Consider the following 25,790-nt stretch of genomic DNA (forward strand, 5'->3'; position numbering starts at 1 on the left):
TATGCAATCAGTCAAATTCAGTTATTTTCATTAGTGATTTGCATTGCTATATCCGAGTGCATTATAATGAAAATTTTGCGTAGATTGCGTTTCTTCCGTCGTTATGGACAGCTAGTAATGTTCGTATATGTATATCATTTGATTTTGAGACTTACTTATATTGTGTTAGCTTTGTTAATATAGGGAAATAAACTCATTAACCTTTTAATAAACCGGTGTGGGTATTCATGACTGAAAGGTCATGGTGTGTCTAATTACTGATTTTCTGTTTAACTAATTTGTTGATTGATTACTAATTGAGTATTGGTTATTGATTATAAATGATTATTGATCATTGATTTGAGGGATCCGAAAATTCTTTGGATGAGGAGAACTCAACCCGGTCAAAAGGTTCACCGACCTCCAGCGTGTCCAAGTAGAAGTAATTTATAAGGACTGGACGTGCTATGAGGGTGACCCCTTCTGATCCTCCCACAGGAACTTTCCTTCTCGTGATCCTGCAGTGGGTGGAAGTGACTTGCCTTGACCGGTGCCCCCGCATTCGCGAACGACTAAACTGTCATTTGATTACAATTACAGCCAGCCCCTATTGCAGCCCTCTGACTTTTTTATGGAGCTCTACTTGTCAGTGAGCCCCACCTAGTGCTCTCCTTCAGCTTCCCATCGGAATATCACATTATTTGTTTATTTGTTCAGTCATGTGGTTTTGTATATTGTGGACTTTGCGTTATTTTTCTCTACGCTTTCTTTGCATGGTACCTTGGTGATCTTGACAGATGATTACTGTTAATGCCCAAAGTGGCTTTACTGCTGTAGGATACAGGTTCAGATTTTACTCCTGAAAAAAAAGATCTTCCTCCGGTCAGTGCGATAGAAACACAGTTTCTAACCCTTGCTTATATGAGAGCAAGCCTAGATGCCACAGAAATCGAGAAACATATATGAAACATATTATTTTGTTTTTCTGTCATCCTTTTGTCACTTCTTTGCTGTACAGCCCTAAGGAAATCACAAAATATTTAGAGTATAATCATATATTATCCTTTTATATGAGATTATATATACCATTCATGACAAAAATACGTCAAACATCATTATCCTATGCCTAGTTTAAGTAACTAGGAGTTAAACATTTGAAAAGTATGGACCAAGTACCGATTGATTTATTTTAATCAGTGTCCATCCGCTGTTTGTGCTGTGATTGAAGTAATATTTTTTTTTTGGGGGGGGATTTTTAATATAACTCGACTTGAAAGTTTTGGAGTGCTTTATTAGTGTCTATAACTGAAAATGTAACTCTCCCCTCGGTGATTTACAGCGTGTACACATCTTCTTATGTTACTTTTTATCACTAAGGTTTGTATTTTGAAGCGCTCTCATACCAGTCTCCTACTGTGATATATACAGTCTATAGTACCGCTGAATATTTGTATATGTACAGTTGTGGTGGTATGTGCAGAATTGCTACAAAACATTGCCAAAGTTGGCAATGCCGATGCTGTACAACAGGAAATAAAGGCATGGTCAGAGGCAATAGTTTCAAAGGCGAGACCTATTGGCTTTCCCAACACACATTTTGGCAAAACATTGTCCACGGATGTAAACAAGCATTGTCAAAGCCAATAGATCTTGCCTTTTTAGGGTCGAGCCTGGATTGCATGCGCATGTGTTTCGCTTGCGAAACACTTTAGAAATTAGAAAAGGGCTCAGAGCCCCATCCATGTCACATCAGTGTCTTTCATTGGTTCGTGGGCTTGCCTGTTAAAATCTGCTTGCTTGCATTAGTGGAAGGCACGCATACGTCATGCCTTTCCCGGTGGTTAGCCCTCCTCGAGCGCAGCGACCAGGTACTGAAAACATGCGAGGCTCGCTGTTTTCTGTTCGGTTTGTGGACCACTTTTTATCTTTTGTTCGCAGCGCGATCTCGCTTGCCAGAAGACGAGCGCTTTGCATAACATCGACCCTGTTACGTAGATAATTGCACTTTTTGCCGATAGGTTTCACTACAAGTGAACTGTAGCAGCGCGATCACGCTGTTTTTTCCATTCAATGTGGCAAGAAAAATCCGGTTGGGAGTTTACAACTGCTAATAGCTGTAACTCATAGAAATGCGAGACCCTATTGTATTGCAAATACTTGTTCTTAATTATTCTGTAGGTATGTATATAGTTAAGATTTAGTTAAGACAGTTTCTTTATAACTTTCTTATACATTAATATTCAAGTTTTGTATAAATGATTGTCCATTTTTGTCTTTTTATATTTTTATTGCATTTAAATATTCATTTGCACATTTGTGTTAACATAATGTTGATTATGCTCACACTTTGTATTGCCAACACATTTCTTTAAAAAATAAATCTTTATTGCACGCAACTGGAAAATAAATTAGTGTAGAATTTAGTTTACAAAATACTGATTTATTGTAAAGAAAAAGCATGGGTGAATATTAGCACCAAGAGAAATAAAAACACGGGCTGACTGAAAAGCGCACGCAAGATGAATAACATTTTAAAAGTGCATTCTTGTTTAAGTAAATTGTACTATAATTCCAGTTTCTCAAAATATACTCTGGCTTCCAAATCATTAGTAAGGCTGGAAACAAAGCCATGTGTTTGGTAGTAAAACTAAAACAAGCCATCACCCTGCTCTTATAAAAAGAAAAATGCACAGCGCTTGCACTCTAGTAGTAATAAGAACCAAGTTAAGGAATTAGCCATAAAACTTGTATCGAACACTGACCCCGGGTTCTATACACTCTTTTCACACTCTCAATGCGCTGCAAAAGCCGCAGATATAACCTCAAGTATACTGTAAGATGTTCTATGATTGCAAAGCGCAATTACAGTGTGTGCGGGAGTCAGAGCAAAAAAAGTAGTGCCAGGCCCAAGAAACTGTTAAAAGCTCACGCTCTTCACCGTGCCTCACCTTAATGAAAAAGAAAGGTCCACACCTCACTTGACTGGAAAAGGGACGCGCAATCCATGTGCCTTGCGAATGAGACAATGACTGGCAATATCAAAAAGTTTATAAAGAAGCTGAAATCACAGAGAAACGCTTCAAGGTGCAGTTTTTTATCTTGCCCAAGTCATTGTAATGATGCTCTACGTGCATAAAGCATAGCAGTATTTTTTCTTGCCACATAAATTGAAAATGAAAAGTAAAACAGTTGACATAAGGAAGCTGATTCAAAGCGTCAAGGATGCCATGATCACGGAGAGACAAAAAATAAAAAAACAAGGCTCAACAGTTAAAAAAAAACACATACCATCGAACATGAAGCATGGGACCAAGCCGGGAGAAGAAACGATCGCAGCTCGGATTAAAGGGAAACCTGAAATCATAATTGAGGAGTGAGGTGGGGCCATCACATGCTGGAGAAAGCGTGAGTAGTGTGATGGCCAACAAAAATGTTCCCTTAGTGAATGCTCCCTGGGTGGGAGCTTAGCACACAGAGGAGGGACATTTAGCACAATGCACCAATAAAAGTGGAGAATTTAAGACAAGCACAACAAACAACGAAAGGCAAGACTGGGCAAGGCTTAAGCCCTTATACTGAACACAGCATGTCTCGCAAGAGACAGCGCATGCGCACTGCCTAGGCTCGACCTAAAAACAAATAGGATAGCCACACAAAAAGGAAAAGAAAAAAAGTACGTGGATTAAATAGCAACAATTTCCTTTAAGTAAATTAAAAGCATGATACTGCACATGTGAGCTACTTAAATGCTTAAAACTGTGGCACAAAAATCCCAAAATGCTTGAAATTGTTTTTCATTGGCTCATTTTATGAGTCTCCAAATGATTTTGCCATAACAGAAATGCGTGATAATCAGGTTACCAACATTTCCTCCTTCGACCTGGTGCGCGCCCGGGCTGGGGCTCCTGCTCCTGTGCGTGCGGCCGGGGAGTGAGGCATCTGCCCGGGAAGGGCAGATGTGGCTGTCAAGGGATGGGTAGAGTGTATCGCCCTTTGCACTGTATTATAATCACCTGTATCTTATTTTTTTATGTTTATTTGTTGTGTGACATAATAATAAAAATATATTTAAAAAAAAAAGGTTCATTCTAACTAGAATGCAGTTGTGCACTGTTCATTTCCTTGTTGCACATCCCAGACAGGGTATGTTTGCTGCTAACCTACCCGTCTGCCCATGCAATGGATGCTTTGAATAATCCACACGGCAGCTATCTTTTTTGTCAATGTTCTTCCTCGCTAACGAAAACACTTACTCTACCTCTTCTGAAGTAGGCAAATTTTAGACAGTGTAGAGCAACCATGGAGTTTATACTCCATTGCTACAGTGAAGATATGCTTGTAACTGCAATTTGTATACAGTGAGAAATACACACAATATCTGCAATTGTATCATGAATTGTTATTCCTGTCTGACATATCTCAGTTTTATGGTCTTATGATTTTAAATGAAGCAACAATTTTATTACTGTTTAGTGTATTTTGTGTGATTTTATTTTATTTTGTCACTTTTATGGTCACTGGATAACCTAATAAAGATTGATGATAATGATGACCCTCAGAATTTGGGGTTGTGAAAAAGATAGTAAAAATACACTTTTTATAGGGCGTATTAGCTACTGCAGCCCGAGCTCCAAGGGACCCACTCAGCAAAGTACACTGTGCACGGGTGGCAGGCCCCTTGCGTGAGAGATCCTGACTGGGTGAAGGGGGTTCTCCATGTACTTTCCAAGGGGGGGGGGCTCAAGTTTTGTTACGTCACTGGTCTTGCCTACAGACAGCGTACAGCTGTCTATTGTTAAAAGACCTCTTGTAGACAATACCAAGAACTTACAGTGGGCTTAGAGCATCGACTTCCCCCAACAGCTTCCATTGACACTGGTGTGGCAAGGTGATCAGAAGCCATAATGCTAGCAAGAAAAAGGGCTGCCAATTACTTACTTCACCTTGGTCGATATTAATAGATATCCATAATGGTGGTGCAGTGAGCTCCACACATCCCTGCATCCTGGTGTCACTGTACCTATAGTTTATTAATAACTACACACTGCTTCTCTATCTTCCCTGTCTCCTTCTTTCTGTCCTCTCATCACTACTTTCTTTCATATTCCCCTTACTAGTCACTTTTACTCTTGCTCTTCCACCCTCTCTAACATGTCCATATGTACTTGTCCTCCTCCTAAAGTTAGCTCCCGTAACCCTTGCATCCTTTTTCTTCCACCTTCCCATCACCTCTGTTTCTTCTTCATCCTCTCACTTCTGCTTTCTACATCTTATATTTCTCTATCCCCAAACCCCCTTTAATCTTGCAGTCCTCTTTAGGAGTAGGCAGAATCTGTGAAGTTTGATTCAGTAGAAGCACGCAGAATTACATTAAAATTCTACCAGGTTCCACAGAATTCCACTGTGGGGTGGAGTGGGAATTTGGCACTTTTTTCTAGGTGCAAAATGCACCATAATGTCCAAAAAATGAATGCAAGGATGCATGTTGCCTAAAAAAATAGCGCAGCCAAATACCACTCTGTGCCTTGCATACTCTGCAATGGTTACAGGTTTTAATCACTGCAGAGCATACAAGGGCGCCGATTGCTATGCAGTGGCTTTAAAGTTTAGAAACCACTGCACAATTTTTAATTTTGCCGATGGAGCAACATCATTTTAATTTATCAGTAATTCCACATTACAAGTTCAAAACAGAATTAACTAAAATCCTCTGATCCACCAGTGGAATGAAACATTCCACCTAGGTCTACTCTCAATCTCTTTGCTTCCCTTCATCTTTCACAGATATATCTTGTCTTCCATTATTTTTCTTGCTTCCTCAGTCTTCTTTCTCCTTTCTGCTGTTTTGTCCAATATTAGTTTTTTCTGCACCCAATCTTTCTTTTTCTGAAAGAAGGAAGGCCTACTCAGTGACCATATTGTACGGTAGAGACATGATAGTTCAGCCCAAAAGGACACCACATTTCTCAAGGCAGTTCTTTGCATTGTGCAATTAGCAGTCACCAGTGCTTAATTTGTAAAACAAATAAGTGCCAATGTCCTTGGCAGGAGGCCACCACAACTTGCACCACCCACTGCCAGTGTTGCCAATGACAGCACATACACAGCAACTAACCATCACACTGCTACAAGTGCGAGAATTCAGACTGTTCGAGGCCCCCAAAGCAATAAGAATGGCTTGGTCAACAGGTATTGGTTGTTTATAATGTATAATAAATTAATAATCAACTCTTGTTCTGCTCATCTCTAAATTACACAAACAGCACCACCATGTGGCAGCTGTCATAAGTGCTGGTGCTGACAATTAAGTGCCAGTGCTAAGTACTGGAAACCGCAAACTCAAATTAAGCACTGGCAGTCACCTATTGCCATGTTATTAGAGATTTAAGAGTGGATCATGATCTAAATATTTTATGCAAAGCTGAAACCTGGTTCTTAGAACCCCCTTAATGCCCTGATAGTTGAATTGGTCCTTCTAGACTATTTATTGGACCTGGGCAAAAAACTCTGCTCAGCAGGCAGAGTTTGTGGAATTCAGCAACTCCACGCTTGCGGAGAACGCTGAGTTACCCACAGACTCTGCACTCTGCAACATTGGGGAGTTTTTACAGTTTTTCCACTGTTGGTGCGTGCTTTCTGTCATTTCGCGCGTGCGAGAAGTGAGACGAAAGACTTCCTCTGTCTCACAAGCAAAAACGAGATTTTGTACCCGCTCGCGAGTGTTAGTGCCAGCGACTTCTGGCACATCTTTTTTGATGTAGGCGAGTGCAAGTAAGCGCAATTGACTGCTGCTGCAACCTGGCAAAGCTCAAGCAGCTAAAATCTACAACTTCGAGTGAAAAATCTGCTCTAATTGACCGTTCGCATTGCTATTGTTGTGCGAGGAGTACTTTTTTTTTTTTCTAACAACAGGAAGTGCCCCAGAGACTCCAACTTCCTGTTCCTGTCCAGCAGGCTCCCTCCACTGCTTTGTCCATCTCCTGGCCACTTTCACTAGGATTTCGAGCTGGAAGGATTACTTTTTTGTCTCCTGGAAATATCATTGGATTTAAGGACTTGGATGTATTTGAGATTTCACAAGTAAGTTAAAAAACACTTGTATAAGGGTGTTGTACAACTTGTCTGTTAGATAGGGGTATGCACCAGGATTTAACTGTATTTTTATTTGATTTTAAAAATTTGTTGTGGTGGGTGGCCTGCATTTGGGGCCTAGTTATAGTTTTACTTGTAATTTTAGTTTTACAATGGAAAAATGTTTAACAATTCAGTACATTTTCTCCGTGTTTTGTTTTGTAAATTTGCATTATTCATTAGATTGAATGTTTGTTAAGTGGCTAATTGAATATGCCCTCCAGCTATAGGCCCAGTACTAGTCCTGGGTGCATGATGAAAAAACAACTGTTTGTGGTGTCTGTGGAACGGAATCACCATGGACAGCATTGGATTAAAGATAGCAAAATGTTGTTTGGCGGTATTTCACTTTTCTTTTTGCCAACAGTGTATGGTGGGGTTATTGTACTTGATGCCTTTCTATGTGGTGTGTTGTACCAATGTATTCTTTGTCTGGCCAGTGCGCAAGAGTGTTTGTCATAGGCCACCATGTGTCTTTGTTCCCCATGCAATGTGGCCAGGGGCCCTTTTTGATTAGTCAAAATTATAGTCCTATACGTGTTTTTTGTTTTCTATTCATCCTGCTTCTTGTTTGATATGGCTGCTGGCCTTTTTGTGTAAACAGCCAGTAGTTCTGCATGTGTTCTTCTTTGTTGTGGTGACCATGCCTCCTTGCTGGTTGTTGTTTGACCATGTGGCTGGCAGTCATTTTGTACAGGCAGCCAGTGTATTTTAGGGCTGCATGTGTTCTTCTTTGTTGTAGCGGCCATGCCTCCTTGTTGGTTGTTGTTTGACCATGTGGCCATTTTGTGTAGGCAGCCAGTGAGCTCTGGGGCTGCATGTGTTCTTCTTTGTTCTGGTGGTCATGCCTCCTTGTTGGTTGTTGTTTGACCATGTGGCTGGTGGCCATTTTGTGTAGGCAGCCAGTGGGCTTTAGGTCTCCATGTGTTCTTCTTTGTTGTAGTGGCCATGCCTCCTTGTTGGTTGTTTGACCATGTGACCATTTTGTTTAGGCAACCAGTGTGCTTTAGGCCCACACGTGTTCTTCTTTGTTGTGGTGGCCATGCATCCTTGTTGGTTTGTTTTTGACCATGAGTCTGGTGGCCATTTTGTGTAGGTAACCAGTGGCTTAGGCCTGCATATGTTCTTTGTTGTGGGGGCCATGCCTCCTTGCTAGTTGTTGTTTGACCATGTGGCTGTTGCGCATTTTGTGTAGGAAGCCAATGTGCTTTAGGCCTGAATGTGTTCTTCTTTGTTGTGGTGGCCATGCCTCCTTGCTGGTTGTTGATTGACCATGTGGCTGGTGGCCATTTTTTTTGTTTATTCAGGCTTCATAGGTCAATGCTTATTACTAAATGTACTGTATAAGCAGTTTTTTTTATATTTTATCACATACTTTTTTTTGCATTTTTAACCTCCACCACTCCTTGCCTCCCAAATCCCTGTGGTTTTTCATGCTAGTCCGATTCCTCTAGTACATCAGCAATTAAAATCTATTTTGTATTTTTTTTTATCCTTTTCTTCTAATTTGTTTCACAGCCTTTATTTTATTTCCGTTTATAATATCAGTGTAATAATAATAATATTTAAATATTGTATTTAACTTTTTTCATGCTATTCGATTTAAAAAAAATAAAAATATACAATTTATTTTATAATGTATTTATTTATTTTTCCTATTTTTTAGTATTAGCCCATTGTCTGCTATAGGCGTACAGTTGCATTACATTACATAACATTACATTATTCAAGGATTATTATTATTCCATTTGTCACCAGCACCTCCCTGAGCGCCACATGCCAACTTGATGCAGAGAGAGAAAGCTAACAGTTAAATTCTGTATGTTGTAGTTGTTGCTTTCTTATCCTTCATGACTGTACATGATAATGAAAGTTAATGTTGGTGTGTTGTTTTTAAGAATGAATACACTGTATTTCATAATTATTTATAAGTTTATTTGAGTACCCATTCTATGATATTGTTTGTTTCCGCTACTAATGCAACTGCCTCAACAATGCCACGTTTCACTGATCCTTCTTGCATGTTTGCTTTTAGGTCCACAAAGAGAAAGAGGCATCACCCACAGTACTGACAGACAGAAGGCCTGTGCTCGATGTGATGAATGACCACACTCGTGATCACATGGACATCTCTTCAGCTTGTGAAGCTAAGTGCTACTGCCAACTGACAGCTTCAAGATGGCCCCAAAGAAAGCTGCTACCAAGAAAGCAGCAAGTAATAAGAAGGAGCATCCCACCACTAGTATGTTGTCCCAGACATTTTTTAAGCAAAGGTGTGTGCCTGCCTCACCAGCTTCTGGGGAGCAAGCTAGGAGCACCACTCTGGAATCAGTGGCCCCATTCCAAAGTATACCCAAGCCCATGTCTTGCACAGAGGCAGCCTCTCTAATCACAAGAACGCCGATGATCAGTGACGTTGAATTGGACTTATCTCTTTCTCAAGGTAGTACCCAATCATTGCTGGAAACTCAGGCCAGTGGCAATAACAGCCGCAGCCAGCAATAGCAGTTCCTCCCAAAGTAGGAGCACATCAGGATGTTGAGCTTCATGCAGAGGAAGCCAAAGAAGCCCCTCTTTAACAATATTAACTGTCTTCCAGATCTCCGCCATCTTCTTCATCGAGCCCTCTTCTGATGATCAAGACCCCACTTGGATGCCACTTCAGTCTAAAACAAGCCAGGAGAGACAAGGAGTGACAAGGAAGGTTCTTGAAAGCCTTAGAGTTGTGGATGAAGAAGAGGAGGCTGACGAGGATGACGAGTCTGATGATGAGCCAGTCATCATGGATGCTAGCCCAGCCCCAGTGGAGTCAAACATTACCTCATCTTCTCAACCTTCTCTGAGAGATTTGGCACCAATACCACCACTGCCTCCACCAGCTTCCATACTTACAAGGCACAGGGTGCAATCTACATCCACACCCACCTCAGTAGTAGAAGGCACCACAGAGAGGCAAACGTCATCAAAACAAAATCCAACTACGCCACTTCTTCAGACATTGGCAGTGGCACCAGTGTTAGAAAGTTGCCCTCCCCAGTTTGGGACTTCTTTACCATTAGTGAAAAGTAGCCAAACATTGCCATATGCTCCATTTGCAGAGCAAGTGTTAGTCAGGGTAAGCTTGGTACAAACTATGGAACCGGAGGCCAAACACCTATTTGAAAAAATGCCACGCAATACGCTGGGAGGCTCACCTTAGCGGCCAAAAGGAAAAGTCTGCAGGTTGTGTTAGTGAAGGTGTTGAAAGCAGGGATTCTGATCCGATTATGGTGGAAGGTGAAGGTGAAGAAGAGGGGGACATTTTTGTTACACAAATCAGCCCTGTCTTCAGCAGTGCAATAGTATCGTCGCCCACATCAGCAACATTGCAAAGGCACAGGAAGACTCAGAGTTGGGTCGAAACACCAAGGCAAGAGCATACAGTGGCTGCCCCGATATAAACATTGAGCCTACCACCACCTTCTAATTTTCCTGCATCAGTGGCACCAGCAAAGAAAAAACTCCAGGCTACTATTACTGCCATGTTTAGGCAGGTGGGGCAGTACAAATGCAATGACACAACGGCACGTTTGTTCAATGGGAAACTGGCTAGAATGTTAGCGTTGGACCTCGTCCCTTTTTCTTTTGTGGAAGGAGTGGGTTTTCTAGAACTTGTGGCAGCTATCTGCCGGAAATGGAAGGTTCCCAGCCAGACCTAGCTCACCAGAGTTGCTGTTCCAGCGCTACATCACAATGTGCTGGAATTGGTTGGACAAGCTTTGCAGCAGAATGCTGTCCAGACAATCAACCTGACAACAGACACGTGGACCAGTTGCCAAGACACTGATTAAATGTGTATCACTGCACACAGGATCTCTCTTGTTGGGGTTAGAGAAATTATATCTGCGGGTGTTGACACAGCTGAAATTTTTAATGGTGCTCTGAAGCATTCAACAGTAGCTACGTTCACCATGGTGAAATCCCAACAGTAGCTATGTTCACCATGGTGAAATCCCATACAGTTGCAAACATCTTGGATGACTTTAACAACAAAGTTATTGAATGGCTGCAGCCCAGAAGACTGAACATTGGATTTGTTGCCACAGACAATGGCAGAAATATAGTTACAGCCATGTCAGATGGTGGCTATTTCAGGGTCCTATGTTTGGCACACTGCATAAACATTATTGTACAGGACTTCCTCAAAAAAGCACCCTCAGTCAGTAGCCTACTGTCCACATGCAGAAGAGTCTGCACTCATTTTAGCCTTCCTTTTAAAGCCCACAAGCCATGGAGGATTATCAAGCATGATAACAGAATCCCAGTTAAAGCCCTCATGCAGACGGTGCCAACACATTGGAATTCTACTTTTTACATGTTACAAAGTCTGTTTTCACAGTACAGACTGATCAATGAATATGTCATGCAAAGAAGGGCTACAACTGTGAAAGGCATTGAGATGGTCCATTGGGGCCTGGTCAAATGCCTGACAGAGATGCTGCTTCCTTTTGAAATTTTCACATTGGAAGTCAGCACTGAGGACTGTACCATGGGCCAAGCTATCCCAATGGTGAATATGCTATAAAAAAGAGCTGAAGGAAGTGTCTGAAATGTACGTATGTGTGGATAATAAAACATGAATTACTTTTTCAGATGGGGATGTTTCAACCTACAAAACATGAATTGCTGAGCAAGCCAGAGACCTAGAAAAAGTATGGCTGGAAATTAGAGGCCCACTCACGTGCAGACTTTCTGGGGTGCAGCCTACAACTTCCATAGAGCCTGTGGCCAGTCCTGTTGGCTCACAGCATCAAAAATCAACACCAGCAACAACAACAGCAACAGGAACAGCAGCCCCAAAATCTGCATTTGATTGGTTTCTAAAGGCAGGGCTTTAGTCCACTGCGGAGGCAAAGACAAAAAAGCTCGAGCAAGGTTGAACACCAATGACTATTGAGCGGAATGTCCAGGCCTACCTGGCTGACCCAACGGAGGTCTATCTGGATCAGAACCCATTGGTGTATTGATATGGAAAGAGGCGCCAATGGAGAGTGCTGAGCAGGCTGGCAGAAAAGTATCTGGCTTGCCCTGTAGCCATGGACGTCATTTAAAGGTTGCCAGGGGGTCACAGCTGTGACTCCTAGCTTTACCTTTGCAACCCCTGGCATTGCCTTTGCGATCCCTGGCTTCAGAGGTGGCAAATTCAGTGCCAGGAACACAAGGGCAGCTCGTCCTTATGGACGTCAGTTGGGAAGTGCTCTCTTCTGTCAATTTCTATTACACTAATAGTGAATAATAATATAATATTGACTATTAGTGTAATACAAAAGGGAAAAATAGCTTGAATATGCCCTTCCATGGCAGCTGAGGAAAGTAAAAATGCTTTGAAATGTATGGTGTACGTGTGCTTGCGGGTGTGAGTGTGTTTATGTGAGAGAGTGTGTGTAAATGTGAATTTGTGTGCATGTGTAAATATGTGTCTTTGAATGAATGTGGAGGTCTAAGGACATGTGATGCCACTTCTGCTACCTCTGGCATTTTGGTGAATTGTTGTCCATGCCTGTAGCCAGTGTATCTGCTGTGCATGTGTTCTGTGCAGCTGGTGCAGTTGTGACAGTGAGAAGGACATTTCTCTCACCCCAAACTTCCACAGATTGACTATAATCAAAGCGAATCAATACTTTATGCCACCAAATTGCAGCATATCTGAAGTACAACAGGAGGTGGATGAAGGTGATGATTGGTTGGACTCAGGTCATGGTAGTATGTTAGCTGACCAACTTCTGGGTGAACCACCTGAGTCTGAGGACGAACTGTACTTCCCTGACTAGGCCAGGGGCACCGTAGAACTTTCTACTATGAACTGCTTTGAGAAATAAAAAGTAGCTGGCTCTGGTAACCTTATTATCATATATTGTTTGTTTCTGTCTAAATGACGAATGAACTGCAACTGTTTTAGGGACATGTGTGGCCGAATTGTAGTTGGACCAGTGCCCATTGAAAAATCCCCCAAACTCCCAAAATCACTTCAAGGAGACTTGAGCGACAATGCCTGCCTCCATTCTGTGCCTATCAATTCTTTGTACCCTAGCAGGACTGCCCCAAATATTTGGTTTACAACTTACTGGCCAATGTGTGTTTCGCTTCCTGAATCGAAGAGGATCAGCAATGTGCCACTATGCTTGATTTGCCCAGGTACGTGCCTCAACAATTGATATGAGGGATACTTGTTTTAATGTTGAGAAATGAGATGGTTCGTGTGACTCATGTCTAGTGGTATCAGATAGTGAGAGTGGGTGTTTATATTGTTTAAATATGTTACGCTGGCTTGTGTTTGTGTCATGATTGATTTACAATCTTGGTGGCATAAAAATAATAATGAGTGATCATTTTTTTTCCTGAAGGTAATTTTTTTCCCTTCCCCTTTAACACTTACCGAAATTTGTTTGTCGGCGTTTTCACACTGCTTTGTTTTCTGGTGCTCGTCTTTCTGGTTCACATTTGTCAAAGAAGACCCGACCAGTCCATTTAGCTAACAAACTAAATTCTAGTTCAACAAAAAAATACTTAATGTTTCTCTTGTTGTTAAACAGTTACAGGTCACTGTATCTCAATTGGGTTATGAGACTGTGACTCTTGGGAGTAGTTGGCATGAAGTTGGACATAATAATCTTTAATCAGAGTCTGGAGGATGATGGAAGGAATCAGAGCATGATTTGACAACTTAAACTGCCAGAAGAAGGAAGTTATCAAATTCATGGAAATCAACATGGGTGACGTCAGGATGAGTCCAAGAGGCATACTCCAGTCTGTGGACTGGTGGTGAGAGGTACATCAATTACTTGATTTGGGAAATGCAATGCTCCTGTGTGTCTGCTGGCTGGCTCAAACTTGAAACTACGTGGTTGGGTGAGGGGCCTGTTGTAGGAAACTGGAGGAGACAGACATGTGATGGATGATAACGTCACATTATGCAGTGCTCTAGGCTAAATGTTATGATGAGCATGACAGTTGTGAGTCTGATCATACCGATACATGCTGACACATGTCTGTGATTGTTGGTTGCTCTACCACCTCTGAGATGTCTTGGTACACTACTCCTCATGAAGCTTACCTTCCATCCCATCCTTCTTGATTCTACACTATCATGATAACCATTTCTGTTTTACAATCCACAGGTTTTCTCTTCTCCTGCACCATAACACTCATGCTTACCTTATTGGACCGCTTCAGGCAGGCACCAAAGAAAATTGACGAGTCAAACCAAGAACATTGCAAATGCACCACCCAAATTGGCAATACAGACTAGTATTGTTTTTCCTTCAATATTCTTCTTTTAGAACTGTGTGTGTTAGACTCACCCCAAGATTAATTATATGTACTATTTTTCAAACGTAGTTAACAGAACATTTTTAAATATATACAACTTGGGTCTCACTGGTGCTGACAGAATGTAAAGTTATCTGTGTCATATATATTCATGTTTGTCTATTCCTCCCACAAAAGGCTGCTGATCATTTCCCCGATGAATATTGTGTTTCTGTTGTGTTTTTTTCACACCTTTCCCAAAATCTGTTTCCCATCCATTCATCAAATCTCTAACCCTCTTCCCCCAGGCTCTGTGATTGTTTGAGGTGTTACTTAATAATTTACACCATTGAATAATCACACACCTGGTGGGGTGGATGTGGTAGAAGCAACCTCAACTCAGTGTACATGATCTTTGTTTGAGTTCACCTAGGTGGATTGGCACCTTGCTTCCGATGTCTTCACTGTTAGTGCGCCAGCAGGCTTCTGCTACACCACCATGGTGCTTTGAGAAACCATGCAGCCCTCGCTTCATCCATTCAGGTAAGAGAATTATGGAGCATTGTTGTACCTTTAGTTTAGGCAATGTAATTGGCAATGGCAAATCTCTCTGCTCCACTCCTATGGGTAAAAGTTTGCAAAATAAATTACACAGAGACTAGAAGAGTATTAGGACAAGGTTACCTAACTGCATAAATAACTGTTATACATTATTAGCAGATTTGTAAAACATGCTGCATAAAGGCAGCAGTGCGAAGTGAAACACCCCCCACAGAAGATTTTAGCATAAAGAACTGTAAGCAACTATTTATTTTATCCTGTCACCAATAAAAAGAATAAATACCCACCCATTCCACCCACAACTGGCCCATAGCTATCCCCAAATAAATGTCCCTTTCCCCAACCAATGTTCCAAATGAAAAAAAATTCAATTCTCCATGTTGATTTGAAGAATTAATAAAACAAAGTCCAGCAAAATCCCATTCCCACCCTCTCCACCCACAACAAGTCCCAGCCACCAAAATAAAAGGTTAAAAAAGGGCAGAGGAGGGCAATAAAGGTGGGCCAGGACTCTTCTGAGGAGCCACTCCACAGTTGCCTTACGGGCCTCTAACTGCGCCAGCCTCCGAAGGATGTGGCATTGGAACACGGTCTCTGAGGGGGGCAGCATGACTGATACAACAGAGGGTGCTGCCCTGGCACTGCAGCGGAGGTGTTGCTGGGCTGGAGGCATGGGCCCTAGCTGGGACCCTTGCACCTCATCCTCCTCTTCCTCAAGGATCACCAACCACTGTTACTCAGCCCGTATGGCCTCCAGCTTTGGCCGCTGCAGCCCGGCTGCTATTTCCTGCCATGATGGTGGATCAGCAGAAATAGCTATATCAAGAAAGAAAAAAGAGAAATTGTAAACAATGCTCTGAGCAAATCACGTGTTTAAAATCATGTAGTGTAGTTGCACATTAGCATATGGTTGTAACCTCAGGACATTCAATTTTAAGGTGATAACTGTCACAGCTATAATATGCACTATGGAATACAATAATTCCTCTCTCTCCTGTTGTGTTAAATTAATGGCGGCATTGCTAGCTCAGCTGGGGCCCTAGTCGTACTCGTCACTCTCTGCAGCTGGGGCAGCTGTACTAGAAAATTATTTTATTCCAATGGCCCTGTTCTTTTTTGTACCTAGACTACAGGGCTGATGAATACTAAGAATGAAACACGTCACATAGTATAATATAATCAATCATGAAGAAATCCTGTCTGCCATAAGTAGGCAGTGGGAAAAACAATGTACTGCAGTACAGGGAAAGGATTAACAAGTGGCATATAGATAGTATTTGACGCATTTGCATCGTCAAAGACTATCCCATTCAGGAAACTCAAGGTACTTACTTATGGACCACTTTACTCACTCTCCTCATGCCCCTCCTTCACCACACTTTGTAATAACTACTTTTTTTCCAAAATAATACATTTGCTTTGCAGCAAGGAAATAAATCATCTTAACGTACTTAACTGCATGGGTAAGGTAGAGGGGATTAGGATGGTTAGGTAGAGTACACACTTTACAAATCAATCAAATTCCTCCTCGTCATCATGTGCCTAAGATTTGGCTTGTAGTGTGACTCACTGTGGCTGGCAAATGTTGAAAGAGAAAAAACTGAACAGAAGCAAACCCATTATGGAAGCCATAATTAATTATATTTATCACTTGGCTTGAAAAATGTGGCGCAAGCAAAGATTGGATTTTTCAAATAATTCAGAAGTCTGGGACAGACTTTAAGCAATAGGAAGCGACTGACAGTGGGCACTGGGAGGGAAAGGGAAACACACCTTCTTTTTGCATTGCAATGCATTGAAAAGTGTTTGACACATTAACTTAACTTAGGGAAACAGACACACATTGCACAGCCAACATTGCAGTGCCCATTCTAACGAACTGAACGATGCTGCTGTTAAGTCATCATGGGTGGCACTGGTGAAAGGCCATAGTGAAGGGGGGGGTGATGGTAAATGGATACTGGGATACCTACTACCTGCCTCGCTTTAAAAAACGTTGGATCAAGGAAATATTCTGAAATACCATCCAAACCTTTGCTTCAAACCTTTGATAAAAACCACTCCAAGCAAGTAAAGTAGGTGAGAAGAACACCCCTATCCAGAAGAGCTCCCTTGTTTCTTCATTCCAAGCATTTATCTATTCTTCATTGTAAATGTGTTCTTCTAGTACTCTTATTCTTCACCAAAGGCTTTGATACACACCATTGAAGCAAAGCTTTACAATCTCTCATCTAGTCCTTTGCCATATAAAACCATCCAAATTCCAAACATGGCTCTCTACTAACCTTTCACCAACATCGATTTACCCAATAACCACCCATGCATCCTTTTACCCATTCACCCATCCAAGAGCTCTAACCCACCCGAGGAGTCCGTTCACCCATCCAGACATGGAATTCTTTCACCCATACCCTTTCACCGACCTGGGCTAGCATCCTTCACTAGTATACCCTTTCATCGATCCTTCACCCACCCATGCATCTTATCATCCTCCTCATCACCCACATATGATTATTATTATGCACCCTTTCATCCACACACACATCCTTTCACTCGTAGTGTATTTCATCCATACATTCTACTTCCGTCCTTCTTTCACTTTCAAAACACATCATAGTTCAAGTTCATTTAATAAACCTTAATCTGCTGCGTTGCAGATAGAAGAGGCCAATACTTACTTAACTCCTGTTGCATCTGCAAAAGCAGGGTGTTGACGAGTGAGTCAACAACACTAGTACACCCTTGTAGTGACTATGGGCAAGATGTATGAAATTCCTGAATTGCGACTCGCAAATTGCGAGTCAGAGAGACTCGCAATATGCAAGTCGCAATTCAGGATGCAGGATGGTGTCCCTGACACCATCTGCGACTCTCAAGGGGGTCGCCAAGGCCCACCTCATTAATATTAATGAGTTGGGTCACAATTTGCGACCCCCTTGCGACTCACAGCACTCACAGGGATGGTGGCCTGCTGAAGACAGCAGACCACCATGTCTGTGACTGCTTTTAAATAAAGCTGTTTTTTTTTGTAATGCAGCCCGTTTTCTTTAAAGGAAAACAAGATGCATTACAAAATGAAAAAATGAAACATTTTAGTTAAATTTTTTCAGAGCAGGCAGTGGTCCATGGGACCACTGCCTGCTCTGAACATTTTTTTTCCATGCCATTCAAAAATGGGAAGGGGTCTCATGACCCCTTCCCTTTTGCAAATGGGTTACCACCAGTGTGACACTGGTGGTAACTGCGATTGCTTTGCGATCACAAAGCAATGCAGCATTGCGCTGTGACTCGCAATTAGGAAGGGGAACACCCCTTCCTAATTGCGACTCGCATTTCCTGTTTTGCGAGTTGGTAACCAGGTTACTGACTCGCAAAACGGGGATTGGGTGTTGCGATCTGGTTTTTGCACGTCGCAAACAGAGAAATTTGCTGTTTGCTACGTGCAAAAACGTTCCTACATCTGGCCCTATATTACTAATGGTCAATCAGCAAGCAATAGGACTTACCACCGCCTGCTGATGCCACCGCAGAGACTCCCCTCTCATCTGCTCCCACAGCTCCGTCAGCACTGGCGCTGTCGCTGCTGGCCCTGGCACTGGTGGTCAGTGCAGCTCGAAAAAATATTACACAATTTAGACGCCACATACGCCTCCCCCTATTGTTTTTTCAAATAGCAAAATGCAACCGCAATACATCTCTATATTTCAGTTACAGATTCTCGTCTATCAAAATATCAGGTGGGCATTTTGTTGGTTGGCAATTTTTTAAAATCCACGTAGTCAAGCAAAACAAACAAATTGGTAATGGAGGGGCAGAACTAGCTATTGATGAATCTGAGTTTTTTTTAGAGAAATAAAAAGGATGCAAGAATTGGTCAATGAAGGACATATGGTCCTCGTTGGATAATGCAATAGGGCCATTCTCCTCATACTTCCAACCATGGTACATGGTCATCAACTGCTAGTATACAAATAATAGATGCACAACTTTGGAGGGAAAAAACAATTACATCACTATGTTCCCAAAAACTTTTTTTTCCTTTTTTTCCTTAATGATTAAACTGGAGCATGGAGAAAGAAAAATAAAGCCTTCTCACAAAACATGTGTAGAATACTTTACATGGGCATGCAATCTTCAGTACATGTGTTCTCTGAGCCTTACCACCACTTCACGAGATAAGATACATAAGGGTAGAGGGAAAGCTCACTGAGAAAGCAGAAGAAAGGAAGCTACAGACAGACTAGTACAGCCAGACAGTTTGAAATAAATAAACCTGATATATAGAAAATAAGTAAATAGGATAATGCAGGGATAAGAAGAATTAATGAAACTGATGAATCAAAGTGGAGTTGGACCGAAATTAGGAGACAGGCACAGTAAAAAGGTAGAAAATAATTTGAAGTGTGGAGCGGTAAAAGTTGGGGAAATATACATTACAACAACAGGAGGATATACTTGGGCCAGCAGAGCCTCCTGCCTCGGCACTTGTGGAGGGGCCACTTTCAGCTGCCTCGCCCGCCTCACTACCGGCCCTCTTCCTGCCCCTGTATGCTGGATGATGTAAGATAAAAATTTAGAAACAATTAGTGGTACTGTTAATAAATAATCTTTCCAAGAATATTATTTTTTTTAAAGAAAAAGGCAAACGCAGTAACATTTCTACATCAGAGGTTCAGAGCGCCAGTATAATAATACTAGTATCATGGACCATCCTATTCCAAATTTTCTAACCCTATTTCAAATTTCCTAAACTACATTGTGGAATTACCAATAAATTGCAATGAATGATTTCTACAGTTCTCATCTCATTCTCAATCTCTCAGTGCATAGGTTGGATGCATACAAAATTACTACACATCACTGGGAAATTACTTTGCAGTTGTCATTGTACAAGCTACAAAAAATAAAGGCACAGAGAACTAAGAGAACATGCAAACTCACTAATACTAATATATTAACGATGACTATCTCAGACAGGGCACAGGAGGGATCTCTGCATTACTTCTTAATCAGCCCAAGAAAACGCCAAAAACAAGTACAATTATATAGCGCCAAGCACCTGTCTAGATGACGATCACATAATATTATATTTGTAACATAAAGTTAACTTACCTCCATGTGAGCACAATGCTTGCTATTTGGGAAGAAACTATTAGCATAGAACACAACTAATAATTAATTATTACTTACCGAGCTCCGCAAACTCAATGCCTAGCAGGTTGAGCAGGTCTGTCTCCCGATTTAGGATGTCGCCCCACCGGTGCGTCACCTGTTGCTGGGTGTGCCGGACCACAGAGCTGAGGAGCACCCTATCCCAGTGTTGCCAGTGCTCCCAGAGGCCGTACTCAGACCCGGGCCTGTCGCCTGCTGCCAAAGTGAAGGGGAGGTGGCACTGCACATAGAACACCAAGGCAGCCACCTCCACCTTGGAAAATATGGCATGGAGCTGCACCCCAAGTTGTCGCCACCACTTCCAAGGAAGGCGGCTTTCACTTGTGGTTGGGGGCCTGGCACTGCTGCTCCCCTGCTGTTACATGGTGCTGGGGACTTGGGGGTGGAGGGGAGATAAAGAAGGATTAGGAAAAAGAAAGGGGAAACATGAAAATATAAAAAAGTTGCAAAAATAATTAGGAGAAAAGGTAAAATATAAAAAGAGAAAGAGAAAAGGTAATATAATTAAAAGACATTAGGGGAAAATAGGTTTTAAAACAGAGGGGTCGGAGAAATATAGAGGGACAGAAAAGCAGGCCCCAGCACCATAACAAGCAAAAAAAACAAAAAGGCCGCGCCCATGCGACTGCGCGGTTCCGCTCGAGTAAGAATTCCAACCCGAGGATGCACTTCGGGACGTTACATGTCACGTGAATGGGTGCAGCAAGAAACTCTGCCCACTTCCGGAACTCTGCGTGGTGCAGCAGAGGTTTTTTTTATTACGTGGAGTTCTCCATAGCGCGGCTATGAGAACTCCGCCCAGCCCTAACTATTATATTATGAGATTTGACAGACAGGGTAAGCAAGGAGGAAGGGTGGCTACTCCTACGTAAATTTCTTTAGATATCTACTAAAATCATACTTCTCGATTATATCAGGGAATTGCTCTCTTTGTTTCTGAATTAAAAAATGTCCACCCTGACATTCACATTACCTTATGTTCCCCTCAATCATCCTCCATTCTCCATAAAATCACAAAGGGGACTGAATCTATAGCCATACAACAGATCTATATAATGTTGCAGGCAATTTTAATCTATGGCTGGATTAGGTGATGTATGTCGCCAATTAATTTCACAGACATATGAATACTTTTGGACTAGAATTCTTGAATGCATGCCAACACATAAAGCAGGTCACTTACTAGACCCTATTCTTTGCCCTGTCAGTCCGGTAAGTATGAGAAATTGAGAGTTGCTTAGTTGAGGGGGTAGGAGCAGTTTTCATGCAACAGCCTCAGTCCCTCTCAACCTGTGCTTAACTCTTTGGTAGCTGGGTACAAAAAGAGTCAGGATTAACTTAGAGGCAATGTGTAAAGTATTTATGCAGCACACAAACAATAAAGTAAAAACATAACACAAGTAATGTCCCTCACCAATTTACAGAAAAATGTAATACATTTTATAAATGTTTTGACACCTTATTGACAAAAATCCACTAGTAGAACCAGAGGTTTGCAATTTCAAAGGTTTAAGTAAAAATAGCGCTTAAGAGTACAAAGCACCAACTGTGGTTATCTGACACACTGCACTGTTTTAAAGTCACAAGTTCAGGATGACCGTGATGGAGCAGGGGCAGATCAGGGAGCAAGTTCGGCCCACTGAGAATCGTACCTTATATCCTTGATGTAGGGCACTGAGTCGTGCAGTGGCAGTCCTGAAGAGCGATGCAGAGTCCTGCGTTGAGAGAATTGTACCTTATGTCCTTGATGCGGGGCATTGCATCGCATAGTAGTGGTTCTGATGAGTGATGCGAAGTCCTGCGTTGAGATGCAGCGTGATGCATCGGTTGGGATGAGAAGCTGTGATGCGAGGACCACGTCAAGATCAGTTGTGCTGTATCGGTTCCAATGAATAGCTGTGATGCAAGGTCTGTTTCAAGTTTGTCGTGCTGAGTAGGTTCTGCTGAGGAGCTATGAGGATTGAGTTGTGCTGCATTCAGACTCATCGAGACCACAGCTAGGCTGGCAGAGCACGTTTATCTCCACTTCCAAGGGTCCAGGATTGGGGTGCCACCAAGTGAGTGGGTTAAAGCTCACAACAGGTGGAGTCTAGGTGCAGAGTCAAGATGGTTGGAGCCTTTTTTTGTCCCTGAGGAAGGCCAGCCAACTACCCCTTGGAGTCACTCTGGTGGTGCTGGGTTCAAGGTGCAGTCCTTCTTCCTTAGGAGCAGGTCAGCAGAGCAGTCCTTCCTTCAGGGAGGCAATTAGGGCAGCAGAGAAGCTAAACAGTTCCTTTTGTAGCAGAACAGCAGGGCAGCAGAGCTGTCCTTTTTCTGAGTCTTCCACAGCTCCAGAAGTGATCTGGTTTGTTGGTCTGAGGGTTCTCTTGTTATCCCTGGTGCCTTCTTTGAAATGGGAGAAACCTCTAACAAACTCCTCCCCCACAAAAGTGTGTGGAATGGTCTGCCTCCCTGCCCTGGCTCCAGCCTAGCTATGGGCACAGTAGGCTAGGGGAAGGTATTTGTATGTGAGCAAGGCTGAGCCTATGGGTAGGCAAGTGGGGCTGTGCACAGCTCCACCCTTCATCCTGTCAGTGATGGCCCATTTAGGCACACCTAGTCCCTCTTGTGAGTGGCTGTCTTTAAGCAATATATGAAGGCCAATTGCTACTGACACCTAGTCTTGTGACCAGGAACAAACTGCAGACATCAAATGGTTGGGACATGAAAATGACAACTTCCTAAAAGTGGCATTTTCAGAATTGTGACTTAAAATCCAACTTTACCTTTAAAAAGGATTTTAAATTACAAATCATCAGACACCAAACATGACATTCCTACCTGCTCCCAATCAAATGTCGGGACTTATTAAATGTAATAAGGTAACCCAATGTTATCCTATTGGAAAGGTTTGCCTCAAAGCAGTGAAAAAATGAATTTGTGAGTTTTTCACTACCAGGGCATGTAAAACCTAGAAGCCCATGTCCAACTTTTTAAATACACCTGTCCAACTTTTTAAATACACAACACCCTGCCCCATAGGCTGTTTAAGGCCTACCTCAGAGGTGACATATATGTATTAAAAAATAGTTTTAGGCTTGGCAAAAAGGTTATTTTACCAAGTGGAATTGGCAGTTTAAAACTGCTCATACAGGCTGCAATGGCAGACCTGAGACATGTTTTAAAGGGCTACTTAAGCGAGTTGAACAACAAGTGCTGCAGGCCCACTAGTTGCATTTACTTTACATACCCTGGGTATATGATATGCCATGCTACTAGGTACTTATAGATAAATTAAATATGCTAATCCAGTGCAAGCCAATTTTACTGTTTTAAGGAGTGAGCACAAGCTATTTAGCACTGGTTAGCAGTGGTAAAGTGCACAGATTCCTAAAGCCAACAGTGAAAAATTAAGTCAGGAAAAGAGGAGGATTAAGGCAAAAAGTTTGGAAAAAGGCCAACCCAAGACTGACAGGTCTACCAGAAAAGGTACAAGATCCACTAGAAGTCATCTGTAGAAATCATTAAGCTAGCCATTTTAAACTCTCCATTAAGCTGAGAAGAAGCTAATACAAGAATGCTTTGAAACAAAAATCAGAGACTAGAGGAAAAGTCCCTCTGAAACCTAGTCTATATATATTGGGACATTTTAGATCCCAGGACAAAGGAATTTAATGACCCAAATAAAATGTTAGAAATTGTTTTATATGCAGCTTCTAAATAATTTTGATGTCACCTTACCGGAGTCAACAAAACAAAACAAACAAATCCCCCCAAAATAGTTAATGATTTACTCCAGAAACAGTTAATATTAAATTAATCTTACACCAACACGAGCATTAATTATTGAGCAACTAATTGGAGATAGCTCAAGCAAAGTATGAAGAATACGCTAAAGTTTATAAAGAAAAGATTGCATTGAAGAAGTAAATATTTCTCAGAAGTCAAGAAATTCCCCAATCAGGCCAAATAACTCTTCAGGGTTAAGGGCAAACGTCAACAAGTGACATCATTATTGGCCTCCCCTCCACATTCTGAAGCTTGGTATAATCTGATAACATCATATTTTGGTTTCCAAAGTTTATACTATCCATAATTAGATTTTAGGTTAAAAACCTACAGCAAACCTACAGACCTCTGATGGTAAAAAAATACACAAGAATGAAAAATGAAAAGACTCAATAGAATGTCCATAACTAACATAGTTCAAAGCTATCTCTGCAGAAATCTCACAGAGATTATTTCCTCTGTGTGATTGATGGGATTATTTGTTGATCCCACCCCAGTAAAAATGCTCAAGGTCATGATTTCCTTAGAAATCAGCAAAGGCGAGATTCAGAGATTATACTTCCTATAAGGGTATATAGGAATGAAAGGAAAAATTCCCTCTGCTTGGAAATAAGCAGTTGTGAGATATCTACTGAAAGATCCTAAGCTTCTAAGCAATTATAGACATATCTCACTTTTACTGTTTTTTAGGAAATGTTCTTAAGAAGTGGATTTATTCACAACTGATGACATTCATTGAAGCATATAAACTGTTGAATCCTCATCAGGCAGGGTTTAGATCAGACTGTAGTACATAGATTGTGTTGGATCTGTCCTTGATGATCTCAGGAGATCGGTGGATGAGGGCGAGGTTGGTGCCCTTGTCCTTTTTGATGTATCTTCCCACTATGGCACCAGTGGCTACTCCGTACTAATTTCACGATTAGTGAAAATAGGTATCTATGACACAATCCTGCAATGGACCTATTTTTTTTACTAAATGAAGAACACAAACTGTGACTAGTGCATACTTCTATGCTAAGCCCCCACTCCTTAAATCTGGCTTATCACAGAGCTCACTTTTATCTCTGCTAATATTTAATATCTATTTATGCCCGCTGGCACTATCCTTCCCTGAAATGGGGTTAATTTGTATATGTAGGCAGATGATACACAGTTTGTGTTTGGACTGAAAAAAGTCTTAGGTTAGCACCTCCCGCCCCCCACATTTTGAAATTGCAAAGGTTTTATTGCACTCAAGAAACTGGATGTCTACCAATTCTTTTAAAGTTGAAACCAAGCAAAACCAAACCTCTGATAGCCCTCAGCAGTCCACAGAAATGCAATGATCCCCTTAAATGAGAGTATGCCCTTTCTCAGTAAATTCAGTGAGAAACTTAGGAAATCAGACCTATTGTTTAACAATCAAGTAGCAAATGTAGCTAAAATCTCTTTTTACACCTAAAATATGTAAAGGGTTTGCTGCAGTTCTAGAAGAGAACTTCTTTCCCCAATTAAAACTGCACTGCCACAATCCTATCTGAACTACCACAATGCTATTTATTTGGCTTCACCGAAGGCCTTGCTGCAGCAATTAAATTTTGTTCAAAATGCAACTGCATGCCTCATCTCAAAAGTTCCAATAACAGCCCGTAAGTCACCATTCTCACGCACAGTAAACTAGCTACTGATAGAATTAATTTAAAGCTTATGATTTTAGTATACAGAGCCCTATATTTGTGCTGCCCAGAACTTTTGGCTACCACATTTCAATGGCACGCTCCACCCTGGAGTCTGTACTATAGTCATCAATACCAGATCAAGATCCTTAACAAAGACAACTAGGTGGTTGACTGAGACTTTTCAGTGGCTGCCAGGTTATGGCACACTCTGTTCCTTTCTGTTCAGTCACA

This window comes from Pleurodeles waltl, chromosome 12 (genome assembly GCF_031143425.1).
Source record: "Pleurodeles waltl isolate 20211129_DDA chromosome 12, aPleWal1.hap1.20221129, whole genome shotgun sequence".
Taxonomy (NCBI): Eukaryota; Metazoa; Chordata; class Amphibia; order Caudata; family Salamandridae; genus Pleurodeles; species Pleurodeles waltl.